We start from the raw sequence: 13,853 nt of genomic DNA on the forward strand, positions 1-13,853 counted from the left end.
GCATGTAGAGTTGGAGACGCTGCACAGCATCAGAAAGTGCAGGTACAGGCAGAGACAGTGCCCTGAGTAAGAGAATGTGGGTACAGGCAGAGAGAGAGCCCATAATCAGAGTGTGTGGGTACAGTCCGACATATTTCCCAGAGTCAGAGAGTGTGGATACAGGGAGAGAGAGAGCCCAGAGGCATAGATTGCGGGTACAGGCAGAGAGAGAGCCTAAAGTCAGAGTGTGTGGGTACATACAGAGAGAGTGCCCAGAGGCATAGACTGCGCTTACAGGCAGAGAGAGATTCTGAAGTCAGAGTGTGTGGGTACATACAGAGAGAGTGCCCAGAGTCAGAGATTGCGGGTACAGACAGAGAGAGAGCCCAGAGTCAGAGTGTGCGGGGACAGGCAGAGGACACTGAGTCCGAGAGTGAGGACATGTGCACAGAGAGATACCAGACTCACACATTGTGTGTACAGACTGAGAGAGTGGCCAGAGGCACAGAGTGCGGGTACAGACAGAGAGAGAGCCCAGAGTCAGAGAATGCAGTTAGAGGCAGAGTGTCCAGAGTCAGAGAGTGTGGATACAGGCAGGGAGAGTGCCCAGGGACAGAGAGTGTGGTTACTGTCAGAGAGAGTGCTCAGAGTCAGAGAGTGTGGGTAGAGACTGAGAGAGAGAGCCCAGAGTCAGAGAGTGCAATGAGAGGAATAAAGAGATCCCAGAGTCAGAGACTGTGTGTAGAGTCAGAGAGACTGCTCAGAGTCAGGTAATGTGGGTACAGGCAGAGTGAGTGCCCGGAGTAGGAGAATGCGGGTACAAGCAGAGAGAGAGCCTTTAATCAGAGTGTGTGGGTACAGGCTGACAGTTTTCCCAGAGTCAGAGAGTGCGGATACAGGGGGAGAGCATGCCCAGAGGCACAGATTGCGGGTACAGGCAGAGAAAGAGGACAGAGTCAGGGAATGCGGGTACAGGCAGAGAGAGTGCCCAGAGTCAGAGATTGGGGGGCAGGCAGAGAGGGCACCCAGTGTCAGAAAGTGCGGGAAGAGGCAGATAAATAACCCAGAGTCAGAGAGTGTGGTTACAGGTAGCTTACACAGAGTCAGAGATTATTTGCATGGGCAGAGAGAGATCCCAGAGTCATGGAGTGTGTGTACAGGCAGAGAGAGTGCCCAGAGGCACAGAGTGTGGTTACAGGCAGAGAGAGTGCTCAGAGAGAGAGAGTATAGGTAGAGGCAGAGAGAGAGAGACCAGAGTCAGAGTGTGCCAGTAGAGGCAGAGAGAGAGCCCAGAGTCAGAGAGTGCGGGTAGAGACTGAGAGAGTGCCCAGAATTGGAGAGTGCATGTACGGGTAGAGAGAGAGCCCAGATTCAGAGACTGGGGGTTAGTGGCAGAGTGCCCAGAGTCAGAGAGTGTGGGTACAGCCAGAGAGAGTGCCCAGAGTAGGAGAATGCGGTTATAGGCAGAGTGCCCTGAGTCAGAAAGTGCAGGTACAGGCAGAGAGAGTGCACAGAGTAGGAGAATGCGGGTACAGGCAAAGAGAGTGCCCAGAGTCAGAGAGTGTAGTACATGCAGAGAGAGTGCCAGAGTCAGAGTTTGTGGGTACGGGCAGAGAGAGAGTCCAGAGGCACAGATTGCGGGTACAGGCAGAGAAAGTGCCCAGAGTCAGAGAATGCGGGTACAGGCAGAGAGAGTGCCCAGTGTCACAGGGTGTGGGTACGGACAGAAATAGAGTCCAGAGTCAGAGAGTGAGGGTACAGGCAGAGAAAGCACCCAGAGTCAGAGAATATGGGAACAGGCAGAGAGAGTGCCCAGAGGCACAGAGTGCAGGTACAAGCAGAGAGAGAGAGCCCAGATCAGAGAATGCGGGTACAGGCAGAGAGAGAGCCCCGAGTCAGAGAGTGCACATACAGGTAGAGAGAGAATCCAGAGTCAGGGAGTGAGAGTAGAAGCAGCGAGAGGACCCAGAGTCAGAGAGTGTGGGTACATGTAGAGAGAGTGCGCAGAGTCAGAGTTTGCGGTGGCAGGCAGAGAGAGAGCCCAGGGTCAGAGAATGTGGGTACAGGCAGAGCACACAGAGACCGAGTCTGTGGACATGGGCAGAGAGAGATACCAGAGTCAGAGGGTGTGTGTACAGGCAGGCAGAGTGCCCAGTGGCACCGAGTTCTGGTACAGGCATAGAGAGAGAACAGTGTAAGAAAGTGAGGGTACAGGTATAGAGAGAGCACAGAGTCAGAGAGTATGGGTACATGCAGAGGGAGAGCGCAGATTCAGAGATTGTGGGTAGAGGCCGAGAGGGAGCTCAGAGTCAGAGAATGTCGGTAGAGGCAGAATACACAGAGTCTGAGTTTGTGGACATGGGCAGAGAGAGATCACAGGGTCACAGAGTGTGTGTACAGCAGGGAGAGTGCCCAAAGGCACAGAGTGCAGGGAAAAGGCAGAGAGAGAGCCCAGATTCAGAGAATGCGGTTAGAGGCAGAGTGCCCAGAGTCAGAGAGTGTGGATACAGGCAGGGAGAGTGCCCAGAGTCAGAGAGTGTGGTTACAGTCAGCGAGACTGCTCAGAGTCAGAGAGTGTGGGTAGAGGAAGAGAGAGAGCCCAGAGTCAGAGATTGCAGGTACAGGCAGAGAGAGAGCCCAGAGTCTGAGAGTGAGGGTACAGGCAGAGTATGCACAGTCTGAGATTGTGGACATGGGCATAGACTGATCGCAAAGTAAGAGCATGTGTGTATAGGCAGAGAGTGTGCCCAGGGTCACAGAGTGGGGGAACAAGCAGAGAGAGAGACCAGAGTCAGGTTGAGGGTACAGGCAGAGAGAGTGCCCGGAGTAGGTGAATTGTGTTATAGGCAGAGAGAGAGAGCCCATAAAAAGAATGTGTGGGTACACGCTGAGAGATTTCCCAGAGTGAGAAAGTGCGTTACAGGCTGAGAGAGGGTCCAGAGTCAGAGAATGCGGTTAGAGGCAGAGTGCCCAGAGTCAGAGAGTGTGGATAAAGGCAGGGAGAGTGCCCAGGGTCAGAGAGTGCGGTTCCAGTCAGAGAAAGTGCTCAGAGTCAGAGAGTGTGTGAAGAGGCAGAGAGAGAGCCCAGAGTCAGAGACTGCGTGCAGTTTCAGAGATGCTGCCCAGAGTCAGAGAGTGTGGGTACAGGCAGAGAGAGAGCCCAGAGTCAGAGACGGTGGTTAGAGGCAGAGTGCCCAGAGTCGGAAAGTGCAGGTACAGACAGAGTGCACGGAGTAGGAGAATGCGGGTATAGGCAGAGAGAGAGCCCATAATCACAGTGTTTGGGTACAGGACAACAGATTTCCCAGGGTCAGAGAATGCGAGTACAGGAAGGGAGAGAGCCCAGAGCCCACAGTCCGAGAATGCAGTTAGAGGCAGAGTGTCCAGAGTCAGAGAATGTAGATACAGGCAGGGAGAGTGTCCAGGGTCAGAGATGCGGTTCCAGTCAGAGAAAGTGCTCAGAGTCAGAGAGTGTGTGAAGAGGCAGAGAGAGAGCCCAGAGTTAGAGACTGCATGTAGAGTCAGAGATGCTGCCCAGAGTCAGAGAGTGTGGGTACAGGCAGAGAGAGAGCCCAGAGTCAGAGACGGTTGTTAGAGGCAGAGTGCCCAGAGTCGGAAAGTGCAGGTACAGACAGAGAGAGTGCACGGAGTAGGAGAATGCGGGTATAGGCAGAGAGAGAGCCCATAATCAGAGTGTTTGGGTACAGGACAACAGATTTCCCAGGGTCAGAGAATGCGGGTACAGGAAGGGAGAGAGCCCAGAGCCCATAGTCAGAGAATGCGGTTAGAGGCAGAGTGTCGAGAGTCAGAGAGTGTAGATACAGGCAGGGAGAGTGCCCAGGGTCAGAGATGCGGTTACAGTCAGAGAGTGTGCTCAGAGTCAGAGAGTGTGTGAAGAGGCAGAGAGAGAGCCCAGAGTCAGAGAGTGTAGTGGGAGACAGAAAGAGATCCCAGAGTCAGAGACTGCGTGTGGAGTCAGAGAGGCTGCCCAGAGTCGGAGAGTGTGGGTACAGGCAGAGAGAGAGCCCAGAGTCAGAGACAGTGGTTAGAGGCAGAGTGCCCAGAGTCAGAAAGTGCAGATACAGGCAGAGAGAGTGCTCGGAGTAGGGGAATGTGATTACAGGTTGATAGGGAGCCCATAATCAGAGTGTATAGGTACAGGCTGAGTGCACAGAGTCGGAGAGTGTAGGTACAGGCGGAGAGAGAGAGCCCAGAGTCAGAGAGTGCAGGTACAGTCAAAGTCCAAAGAGTCAGAGAGTGTGGACATGGGCAGAGAGAGATCCCAGAGTGAGAGACTGCATGTAGAGGCAGAGTCCCCAGAGTCAGAGAATCTGGGTTCAGGCAGAGAGTGTGCCCAGAGTCAGACAGTGCAAGCACAGGCAGAGAGTGAGCCCAGAATCAGGGTGTGTGGGTATAGGCAGACAGAGTTCCCAGAATCAGAGAGTGTGGGTACAGGCTGAGAGAGTGTCCATTTTCAGAGTGTGGGCGTACAGGCAGAGAGCCCCGAGTCAGAGAGTGCGGTTAGTGACAGAGAGAGTGCCCAGAGACAGAGAGTGCGGGTACAGGCATAGAGAGTGCCCAGATTCAGGGTGCGGGTACAGGCAGAGGGAATTCCATTGTCAGAGCATGCGGTTACAGGCAGAGTGCACAGAGTTAAACAGTGTGAGCATAGGCACAGTGCCCAGACTCAGAGAATGCTGATACAGGCAGAGAGAGAGCACAAAGTCAGTGTGTGTGAGTACAGGCAGAGAGAGAAAGCCCAGAGTCAGAGACTGTGGTTAGAGGCAGAATGCCCAGAGTTTGAAAGTGTGGGTACAGGCAGAGAGAGTGCCTATATGCAGAGAGTGCGAGTACAGGCAGCGCGAGAGGCCAGAATCAGAGTCTGTGGGAACAGTCAGAGTACAAAGAGTCAGAGAGTGTGGACGTGGGCTGATAGAGAATACAGAGTCAGAGAGTGCAGGTTCCAGCAGAGAGGGTGCCCAGAGTCAGAGTGCGGGTACAGGCAGAGTAAGTGCCCTGTTTTAGAACATGCAGGTACAGGCAGAGAGAGTGTCCAGAGCCAAAGAGTGTTGGTACAGGCAGAGTGCCCATAGTCAGAAAGTGTAGAAACAGCCACAGAAAAGGACCCCAAGGTCAGAGAGTGCAGGTACAGGCAGAGAGGGTGCCCAGAGTCAGAGTGCTGGTACAGGCACAGTAAGTGCCCAGTTTTAGAGCATGCAGGCACAGGCAGAGAAAGTGCCCATAGCCAGAGAGTGTTGGTACAGCCAGAGTGCCCACAGTCAGAAAGTGTGGAAACCAGCACAGAAGAGGTGCACAGAAGAGGAGCCCAGTGTCATAGAGTGCGGGTACCGGTAGGGAGAGAGCCCAGCATTATAGAGTGTGGACACAGGCAGAGTGCTCAGAGTCAGAGTGCGGATACATGCAGAGAGGGAGCCCAGATTCAGAGATGCAGGTACAGGCAGAGAGAGAGCCCAGAGGCAGAGAATGCAGGTACAAGCAGAGAGAGTACTCAGAATCAGTGTGTGTAGGTACAGGCAGAGAGCGCCCAGAGTCGAGCATGTGGGTACAGGCAGATAGAGAGTCCAGAGTTAGAGAATGTGGTTACAGGCAGAGAGAGTGCCTAGAGTCAGAGAATGTGTTTACAGGCAGAGAGAGTGCCCAGAGACAGAGTGCTGGTACAGGCAGAGAGTGAGAGAACAGAGTCAGAGAAAGCTGTGACAGGTAGGGAGAGAGACCAGAGTCAGAAATGCAGGGACAGGTAGAGTGAGACCCCAGAGTCAGAGACTGTGGGTTCATGCAGAGTGCCCAGAGTCCAAGAGTGTGGGTACAAGCAGTGAGCACAGAGTCAGAGATTGTGGACACATGCAGGAGGAGAGCCCAGAGTCAGACAGTACGGGTATAGGCAGAGAGGGAGCCCAGAGTCAGAGAATGCGGGTACAGGCAGAGAAAGTGTTCACAGTCAGACAGTGCGGGTACACACGGATAGAAACACCAGAGGAGGAGTGTGTGGTTACAGTCAGAGAGAGTGCTCAGAGTCAGAGAGTGCTGGAAGAGGCAGTGAGAGAGCCCAGAGTCAGAGAGTGCAGGTAGAGACAGAGAGAGTGCCCAGAGACAGAGAGAGTGCCCAGAGTCAGAGAATACGGGTACAGGCATAGAGCGTGCTCAGATTCACAGTACGGTTACAGCAGAGAGAGTTCCATTGTCTGAGTGTGTTGTTACAGGTAGAGTGCCCCGAGTCAGAGAGTGTGGGTAGAGGCAGAGAGAGAGCCCAGAGTCAGAGGGTACGCGTGGAGACAGAGAGAGTGCCCAGAGTCAGAGAGTATGGGCACAGACATAGAGCATGCCCAGAGTCAGAGTATGGTTACAGGCAGAGTACACAGAGTCAAAGAGTATGGACACGGGCAGAGAGAGATCCCAGAGCGAGAGACTGCCTGTAGAGGTAGAGTGCCCAGTGTCAGACAGTGCGGGTACAGGCAGAGAGCAAGCTCAGAGTCAGAGAGTGTGGATACAGGCAGAGAGAGTGCCCATTAACAGAGCATGGGAGTACAGGCAGACTGCCCAGAGTCAGAGAGTGCGGATACAGGCAGAGAGAGTGCCCAGGGTCAGAGACTGAGGGTACAGACAGAGAGCGAGCTCAGAGTCAGAGAGTGTGGGTACAGGCAGAGAGAGTGCCCATTAACAGAGCATGGGAGTACAGGCAGAGTGCCCCGATTAAGAGAGTGCGGATACAGGCAGAGAGAGTGCCCAAGGTCAGAGACTGAGGGTACAGACAGAGAGCGAGCTCAGAGTCAGAGAGTGTGGATGCAGGCAGAGAGAGTGCCCAAGGTCAGTGATTGTGGACACGGGCAAAGGGTGATTCCAAAGACAGAGAGTACAGGGACCTGATGAGAGGGAGCCTAGAGTCAGACAGTGTGGGCATAGGCACAGTCCCCAGACTCAGAGAATGCTGATACAGGCAGAGAGAGAGCCCTATGTCATAGTGTGTGGACACAGGTAGAGAGAGTGCTCAGAGTCAGAGAGTGCGTTAGAGGCAGAGAGTGAGCCCAGAGGCAGACAGTGTGGGTAGTGACAAAGAGAGTGCCCAGAGTCAGAGAGCGTGGTTACAGGCATAGAGAGGGCCCAGAGTCAGGGTGCGGGTACAAGCAGAGAGGTTTCCATTCTCAGAGCATGTGGTTACAGGCAGAGTGCAGAGTCAGAGAGTGTGGGTACAGGCAGAGAGGGAGCCCAGAATCAGATTGTGTGAGTACAGTCAGAGTACAAAGAGTCAGAGAGTGTGGACGTGGGCAGAGAGAGATCACAGAGTCAGTGAGCGCAGGTACAGGTAGAGAAAGTGCCCAGAGTCAGAGAGTGCGGCCACAGGCAGAGATAGAGCCCAGAATCAGAGTGTGTGGGTATGGCAGACAGAGTTCACAGAGTCAGAGAGTGCTGTTACAGGCACAGTGAGTGCCCAGATTGAGAGAATGCAGGTACAGGTAGAGTGCCCCGAGTCAGAGATTGTGGCCACAGGCAGAGAGAGAGCCCAGAATCAGAGAATGTGGGTACGGGCAGACACAGTCCACAGTGTCAGAGAGTGCAGTTACAGGCACAGTGAGTGCCCAGATTGAGAGAGTGCGCGTACAGGTAGAGTGCCCAGAGTCAGAAAGTGCGGCCACAGGCAGAGAGAGAGCCCAGAATCAGAGAATGTGGGTGCAGGCAGACACAGTTCACAGTGTCAGAGAGTGCAGGTACAGGCACAGAGAGTGCCCAGATTGAGAGAGTGCAGTTACAGGTAGAGTGCCCAGAGTCATAGAGTGCAGGTACAGGCAGAGAGAGTGCCCAGAGTCAGAGGGTACGGGTACAGGCATAGAGCATTCCCAGAGTCAGAGTATGGAAACAGGCAGAGAGTGTTCCATTGTCAGAGCGTGTGGTTAATGGCAGAGTGCCCAGAGTCAGAGAGTGTGTGTACAGGCAGAGAGAGAGCCCAGAGTCAGAGTATGTGGGTACAGCCAGAGTACACAGAGTCAGAGAGTGTGGACACGGGCATAGAGAGATCCCAGAGCGAGAGACTGCATGTGGAGGCAGAGTGCCCAGAGTCAGAGAGTGCGGGTACAGGCAGAAATAGTGCCCAGAGTCAGACAGTGCATGCATGGGCAGAGAGAGAGGCCAGAATCAGAGACTGAGTTTACAGACAGAGAGTGATCTCAGAGTCAGAGAGTGTGGGTACAGGCAGAGAGTGTGCCCATTGACAGAGTGTGGGGGTACAGGCAGATTGCCGTGAGTCAGAGAGTGCGGATACAGGCAGAGAGAGTGGCCAGGGTCAGAGATTGTGGACACGGGCAAAGGGTGAGTCCAGACTCCGAGAGTACAGGGACCGGATGAGAGGGAGCCTAGAGTAAGACAGTGTGGGCATAGGCACAATGCTCAGACTGAAAGAATGCTGATACAGGCAGAGAGAGTGCCCAAGCTCAGGGTGTGTGGACACAGGCAGAGAGAGACCTCAGAGTCAGAGAGTGCAGTAGAGGCAGAGAGAAAGCCCAGAGTCAGAGAGTGCGGGTAGTGACAGAGAGAGTGCCCAGAGTCAGGGTGCGGGTACAGACAGAGAGAGTTCCATTGTCAGAGCATGCAGTTACAGGCAGGGTATACAGGGTCAGAGAGTGCGGGTACAGGCAGAGAGAGAGCCCAGAATCAGAGTGTGCAGGTACAGTCAAAGTACAAAGTGTCAGAAAGTGTGGACGTGGGCAGAGAGAGATCCCAGATTGAGAGACTGCATGTAGAGGCAGAGTGCCCAGAGTCAGAGTGTGAGTACAGGCAGAGAGAGTGCCCAGAGTCAGACATTGCAGGCACAGGCAGAGAGAGAGCCCAGAATCAGAGTTTGTGGGTACAGGCAGACAGAGTTCCCAGAATCAGAGAGTGCAGGTACAGGCAGACAGTGTGCCCATTGACAAAGCGTGGGGGTACAGGCAGAGATCCCCGAGTCAGAGAGTGCTGGTAGTGACAGAGAGAGTGCCCAGAGTCAGGGTGCGGGTACAGGCAGAGAGAGTTCCACTCTCAGAGCATGCGGTTACAGGCAGAGTGCACAGAGTCGGAGAGTGTGGGTACAGGCAGAGAGAGAGCCCAGAGTCAGAGACTGTGGTTAGAGGCAGAGTGCCCAGATTTTGAAAGTGTGGGTACAGGCAGAGGGAGTGCCTATAGTCAGAGAGTGCGGGTACAGGCTGAGAGAGAGCCCAGAATCAGAGTGTATGGGTACAGTCAGAGCACAAAGAGTCAGAGATTGTGGACACTGGCAGAGAGTGATCACAGAGTGAGAGAGTGCAGGTACAGGCAGAGAGAGTGCCCAGAGTCAGAGAGTGAGGGCACAGGCAGAGAGAGAGCCCTGAATCAAAGTGTGTGGGTACAGTTAGAGTGGTCAGAGTCATATAGTGCAGGTACAGGCAGAGAGAGTGCCCAGTGTAAGAGAGTGCGAGTAGAGTCAGGGAGTGTGCGTATACTGTCAGAGATTTTGCCCAGAGTCAGAGAGTACAGGTACAGGCAGAGAGAGAGAGAGAGGCCAGAGTCAGAGAGTGGGATACAGGCAGAGATACAGCCAAGTGTCAGAGAGTTCGGGTACAGGCAGAGAGAGTGCCCAGTGTCAGACATTGTTGGCACAGGCAGAGATAGAAGCCAGAGTTAGACAGTGCAGGTACAGGCTGATAGACAGCCCAGAGTAAGATAGTGCGGGTACAGGCAGAGAGAGAGCCCAGTGTCAGAGAGTGCAGCTACAGTCAGAGAGAGTGCCCAGAGTCAGAGCGTGTGCATAGAGGCAGATAGATAGCCCAGTTTCAGAGATTGCGGGTACAGGCAGAGGGAGCGCCCAGAGACAGAGAATTTAGGTACAGGCATAGACAGAGCCCAGAGTCAGAGAATGCAGGTACAGGCATAGAGAGTGCCCAGAGTCAGGGTGCAGGTACAGGCAGAGGGAGTTCCATTGTCAGAGCATGCGGTTACAGCCAGAGTGCACAGAGTCAGACAGTGTGGGCATAGGCACAGTGCCCAGACTCAGAGAATGCTGATACAGGTAGAGAAAGAGTACAAAGTCAGAGAGTGTGGGTACAGGCGGAGAGAGAGCCCAGAGTCAGAGACTGTGGTTAGAGGCAGAGTGCCCAAAGGTTGAAAGTGTGGGTACAGGCAGAGAGAGTGCCTGTCTGCAGAGAGTGCGTGTACAGGCAGAGAGAGAGCCCAGAATCAGAATTCGTGGATACAGTCAAAGTACAAAGAGTCAGAGAGTGTGGACACGGGCAGAGAGAGAGAGCCCAGAATCAGAGTGTGTGGGTACAGGTAGAGTGGCCAGAGTCATATAGTGCAGGTACAGTCAGAGAGAGTGCCCAGTGTCAGAGAGTGTGAGTAGAGGCAGGGAGAGTGCATATACAGTCAGAGAGATTGCCCAGAGTCAGAGGGTGCAGGAACAGGCAGAGGGAGAGAGAGGCCAGAGTCAGAGAGTGGGATACAGGCAGAGATACAGCCAAGAGTTAGAGAGTGCAGGTACAGGCAGAGAGTGCCAAGTGTAAGACATTGTGGGCACAGGCAGAAATAGAAGCCAGAGTTAGACAGTGAAGGTACAGGCTGATAGAGAGCCCAGAGTAAGATAGTGTGGGTACATGCAGCGTCAGAGAGTGTGGCTGCAGTCAGAGTGCCCAGAGTCAGAGCGTGTGCGTAGAGGCAGATAGAAAGCCCAGAGTCAGAGAGTGCGGGTACAGGCTGAGGGAGCGCCCAGATTCAGAGAGTGCAGGGACAGGCAGAGAGAGAGAGAGACCGGAGTCAGAGAATGTAGGTACAGGCATAGACAGAGCCCAGAGACAGATAGTGCAGGTACAGGCAGAGAGACTGCCAAGAGTCAGTGAGTGCATGTACAAGCAGACAGAGTGCCCATAGGCAGAAAGTGTTGGTAGAGGCAGAGTGCTCACAGTCAGAAAGTGCAGAAAGAGGCACAGAAGGGGAGCCCATAGTAAGTGAGTGCGGGTACAGGTAGTGAGAGAGACCAGAGTCAGAGATGCAGGTACAGGCAGAGAGAGAGCCAGAGGCAGAGAGTTCGGGTACAAGCAGAGAGAGTACTCAGAATCAGTGTGTGAGGGTACAGGCAGAGGAAGTGTATTTGGGTACAGGCAGATAGAGAGCCCAGAGTAAGATAGTGTGAGTACAGGCACAGAGAGTGCCCAGCATCAGAGATTGCAGCTACAGTGAGAGAGAGTGCCCAGAGTCACAGCGTGTGCCTAGAGGCAGATAGAGAGCCCAGAGTCAGGGAGCACGGGTACAGGCAGGGGGAGTGCCCACAGTCATAGAGTGCAGGTACAGGCAGAGAAAAAGCCCAGAGTCAGAGAGTGCAGGTACAGGCAGAGAGGGTGCCCAGAGCCAGAGTGCGGGTACAGGTAGAGTGCCCAGAGTCATAGAGTGCAGGTACAGGTGGAGAGAGTGCCCAGATTCAGAGAGTACAGGTACAGGCATAGACCATTCCCAGAGTCAGAGTATGGAAACAGGCAGAGAGAGTTCCATTGTCAGAGCATGCAGTTACAGGCAGAGTGCCCAGAGTCATAGAGTTTGTGTGCAGGCAGAGAGAGAGCCCAGAGTCAGAGTATGTGGGTACAGGCAGAGTACACAGAGTCAGAGAATGTGGACACGGGCAGAGAGAGATCCAAGAGCAAGAGACTGCATGTGGAGGAAGAGTGCCTAGAGTCAGTGAGTGCAGTAGAGGCAGAGACAGTGCCCAGAGTCAGAGAGTGCGGGTAGTGACAGAGGAAGTGCTCAGAGTCAGGGTGGAGGTACAGGCAGAGAGAGTTCCATTATCAGAGCATGTGGTTACAGGCAGAGTGCACAGAGTCAGACAGTGTGGGTACAGCCAGAGAGAGAGAGCCCAGAGTCAGAGAGTGCAGGTACAGGCAGAGAGGGAGCCCAGAATCAGATTGTGTGGGTACAGTCAAAGTACAAAGAGTCAGAGAGTGTGGACACGGGCAGAGAGAGATCTCAGAGCGAGAGACTGCATGTAGAGGCAGAGTGCCCATAGTCAGAGAGTCTGGATACAGGCAGAGAGAATGCGCAGAGTCAGACAGTGCGAGCACAGGCAGAGAGAGAGCCCAGAATCAGAGTGTGTGGGTACAGGCAGACAGAGTTCCCAGAATCAGAGAGTGCGGGTACAGGTGGAGGGAGTGTCCATTGACAGAGTGTGGGATTACAGGCAGAGAGCCCAGAGTCAGAGAGTTTGGTTAGTGACAGAGAGAGTGCCCAGAGTCAGAGATTGCGGGTACAAGCATAGAGAGTGCCCGGAATCAGGGTGCGGGTACAGGCAGAGGGAGTTCCATTGTCAGAGCATGCGATTACAGGCAGAGTGCACAGAGTTAGACAGTGTGGGCATAGGCACAGTGCCCAGACTCAGAGAATGCTGATACAGGCAGAGAGAGAGCACAAAGTCAGAGTGTGTGGGTACACGCAGAGAGAGAGAGAGCCCAGAGTCAGAGACTGTGGTTAGAGGCAGAGTACCCAGAGTTTGAAAGTGTGGGTACAGGCAGAGAGAGTGCCCAGAATCAGAGTGTGTGGGTACAGTCAGAGTAGAAAGAGTCAGAGAGTGTGGACACGGGCAGAGAGAGATCACAGAGTCAGAGAGTGCAGGTTCAGGCAGAGAAAGTGCGCAGAGTCAGAGAGTGCAGGTACAGGCAGAGAGAGAGGCCAGAGTCAGAGAGTGGGATACAGGCAGAGATACAGCCAAGAGTCAGAGTGTGGGTACAGGCAGAGAGAGTGCCCAGTGTAAGACATTGTGGGCACAGGCAGAGATAGAAGCCAGAGTTAGACAGTGCAGGTACAGGCTGATAGAGAGCCCAGAGTAAGATAGTGCCGGTACAACAAAGAGAGAGCCCAGCGTCAGAGAGTGCGGTTGCAGTCAGACACCGTGCCCAGATTCAGTGCATGTGCATAGAGGGAGATAGGTAGCCCAGAGTCAGAGAGTGTGGGTACAGGCTGAGGGAGCGCCCAGATTCAGAGAGTGTGGGACAGAGAGAGAGCCCAGAGTCAGAGAGTGCAAGTACAGGCTGAGGGAGCGCCCAGATTCAGAGAGTGTGGGACAGGCGGAGAGAGAGAGAGCCCAGAGTCAGAAAATGTAGGTACAGGCATAGACAGAGCCCAGAGACAAATAGTGCAGGTACAGGCAGAGAGACTGCCCAGAGTCAGTGAGTGCTTGTACAAACAGACAGAGTGCCCAGAGGCAGAAAGTGTTGGTAGAGGCAGAGTGCTCACAGTCAGAAAGTGCAGAAACAGGCACAGAAGGGGGCACAGAAGGGGAGCCCAGAGTAAGTGAGTGCAGGTACAGGTAGTGAGAAAGCCCAGAGTCAGAGATGCAGGTACAGGCAGAGAGAGAGCCCAGAGGCAGAGAGTTCGGGTACAAGCAGAGAGAGTACTCAGAATCAGTATGTGAGGGTACAGGCAGAGGATGTGCATTTGGGTACAGACAGATAGAGAGCCTAGAGTCAGAGTATAGGTACAGGCAGAGAGGTTGCCCAGAGCCAGATTGCCGGTACAGGTAGAGTGCCCAGAGTCATAGAGCGCAGGTACAGGCAGAGAGAGTGCCCAGAGTAAGAGAGTGCAGGTACAGGCAGAGAGAGAGGCCAGAGTCAGAGAGTGGGATACAGACAGAGATAAAGCCAAGAGTCAGAGAGTGTGGGTACAGGCAGAGAGAGTGCCAAGATTCAGGGAGTGTGGGTACAGGCAGAGAGACTGCCTAGAGTCAGACATTGTGGGCACAGGCAGAGATAGAAGCCAGAGTTAGACAGTGAAGTTACAGGCTGATAGAGAGCCCAGAGTAAGATAGTGTGAGTGCAGGCAGATAGAGAGCCCAAAATCAGAGAGTGTGGGTACAGGCAGAGAGAGTGCCTAGA

Source organism: Carcharodon carcharias, chromosome 13 (genome assembly GCF_017639515.1).
Source record: "Carcharodon carcharias isolate sCarCar2 chromosome 13, sCarCar2.pri, whole genome shotgun sequence".
NCBI classification, from domain to species: domain Eukaryota; kingdom Metazoa; phylum Chordata; class Chondrichthyes; order Lamniformes; family Lamnidae; genus Carcharodon; species Carcharodon carcharias.